This window comes from Mus caroli, chromosome 13, assembly GCF_900094665.2.
Source record: "Mus caroli chromosome 13, CAROLI_EIJ_v1.1, whole genome shotgun sequence".
NCBI lineage: Eukaryota > Metazoa > Chordata > Mammalia > Rodentia > Muridae > Mus > Mus caroli.
Window position 1 is genome coordinate 27,851,820 of NC_034582.1, and position 2,823 is coordinate 27,854,642.

Below are 2,823 nucleotides of genomic sequence, written 5' to 3' on the forward strand. Positions count from 1 at the left end.
GGCAAGGGATTGAACCTTGAATATATTGGGCAAATGCAGAACTGTTAAGCTATACTTTAGTCTAAATTCTGATATTTTTAGGAAAAGAAAAATGCATACTAGAAAATAAAATTTGAAAACTAATAGAGCTATTAAGAAATACTGTAGCAAATAATAAGTTCTTGATGCAGCTTTTATTTTAAACTTGGTATTGAGGAAAAGTCTCATATAGAATTCATATATAAATTGCAATTTAAGATTTGAGATCTTTGTCCATTTAAAACATTATTATGTTTTATATAAAAAATACAAGCACAAAGATTGTAGACAATTGTTTAATCTTCTTTGGCAATACATTTTTAAGCAAGTTACTAGAAAGGAAACAAACAGATATACAACTTAGTGGGAAGAAATGTTTGTAACAGAAAATGACACCTATCATACTTAAAGCACGTTAAATGTTACTAACATGCTATAAAAAAATCAAGCTACCCAATAGAAAAATAGGCCAAAGGTATAAGGCCATCGAGAGAGAAGGAAATAAAATTGGAAAGATAGCCATGAGGACACCCTCAATTTCACCAGTCATCAGAAACAAGCAGAGTTAAATGAACCACCACTCTTAGCCAGCTGGCCCTGAAAAAGTTCAGCAGGATCTAATACATCATGTACTTTTATACTAGGTCACTGGGAGATGTATCTGGAGGTTACGCTCTGTCCATTTTCTTCCTTTTCTTTTTTTTTTATTGGATATTTTTTTATTTATATTTCAAATGTTATCCCCTTTCCCAATTTACCCCCCAGAAACCTCCATCCCATCCACCTTCTTCCTGCTTCTGTGATGGTGTGCCCCCAGCCACCTACCCACTCCTACCTCCTGTCCCCTACACAAGGGCCTCTTCTCCGATTGATGCCCAACACGGCCATCCTCTGCTACATATATGGCTGGAGCCATGGGTCTCTCCATGTGTACTCCTTGGTTGGTGGTTTAGACCCTGGGAACTCCGGTTGGTTGATACTGTTGTTTTTCCTATGGGATTGCAAACCCCTTCAGCTCCTTCAGTCCTTTCTCTAAGTCCTCCTTTAGGACCCCGTGATCTGTCCCACTTTCAACCAAAATGCTCTGACACCTGGTTTTCTGAGATCTGAGTTATTCAAACTGTTTGCTCTGGGTGGAAATGCAGGCCACAAGTACTTTAGTTTAAGGGAGTTGGCAGAATTTAGCCTGACATGTCTTAGGATTGGAAACCCAGTATATGCCAAACATACCATAATTATTTGTTAACTTTATGTAGGTTTACTCTGTAAATGACAAGGCATGGTTTTATTGTAAAATAGACATGGGTTGGGTTCTATCCTTGGCACTGCACTTTATTTGCTAAGTAACCTTTAAACAAGTGACTTAACTTTCCTGTGTTCAAACATCCTTATCTAGAAAATGGAGATACTTCCTATTTCTTAAGGCTTGAGGATACTGAACAATACATGAAGTGTTCTGCCCAGTGCACTATTAGTGCTCAATTTAGTCATTTTTATTCTCCCCAAATGATTTTCTTGGCAGTTTGAGAAATTTTTCATTTCCTCAGAAAGCCATACCAAGTTTTTTTTAAGCGTTTTTTTCTTTTTTCTTTTTTTTTTTCAGTCAACAAATTTTTATTGAGTCCCCATTGGATTGGAGTAATGTACAGTGATGATGTATTCAATAGTGTTAGATGTGTGCAGCAAAGATTAGACATGAGCTCGACCCCCAAGGCTGTAGAAGTCATTAGAGGAGACAAACGGACACATATCATCAGCTGAAATGTAACCATATGACTTAACTCCCAAGGCATGAAGGCATAATGGCTGAGCCGGAATTGTTTTGGTTTGGATAGGCTGGGTAGATGTGGGAAACTTCCATACTATAGGTGTCTGGGTTGGCTTGAGGGAAGTCAGTTGCTTGACAGATGAGGAAATCATTTTAATTAGTGACTTCAGTATAACTTAGAGAAGGCTGAAAACAAGGGTAGTCTGTAGGTATCTAGAGCAAGATAGAGAAAACTATAGGGAAGATGTATAATGGATGGATGGATATGAAACCATTGGCTGACACTGAATTAAATTGAGTAGTATTACACATGTGGATCTCTACTTTTAGTTTTGTTGAGGTATGATGGTTGACTAGGAAGCTGTGGTTTGCTTAAGTGAGCATTGGTATAAAAACATACATGTTCAATATATACTTCATGTTGGGTTTTGGACATATGCATATCAGACTGTCATACCGTCACCTCAACTTAACAGTAAACATTAAATGCCACCTCCAAACTTTCCTGTGCCCCTTTTGACCCCTTTCCTTTATATTTTCATGGGATAAGAGGACAGGGATAACATGAAGTCATTCCCTTTAACACTTTAAGGCACACAATACCATATAATTAACTATAGATTCCATCTGGTATAGCAGATCTCTAGAAGTGTTTTATTTCATAAGGGATTCTGTATATTGCTGGAATGTAGCCAGATTGCTGGAGCATAATCCTCCACTCCACCATGCCATTGGCCAGTTTCTAAACCAGTGCTCTCTGTTGAAGCAATCTCATGGGTCCCCACCAGCCACCACCATTCTGCACCGTATGGAAATAATTCTTTTCGTTGTTGGTCCTTAGAAAAGGTAAACACTCTCACCATATAGGAATATTAAGTTAGGTTCTAATTTTCTGCCATTTACACTTGTATATTTTAAGGACACAGATAGCCTTAGTTAAGATTTTCTAACTTGTTTAATGAATGAGCATATCCAGTCCTGTGAATAATTAGACTTCCCAGAACAGTTTATGGTAGACTCCATCCTCTTCTCTAGAT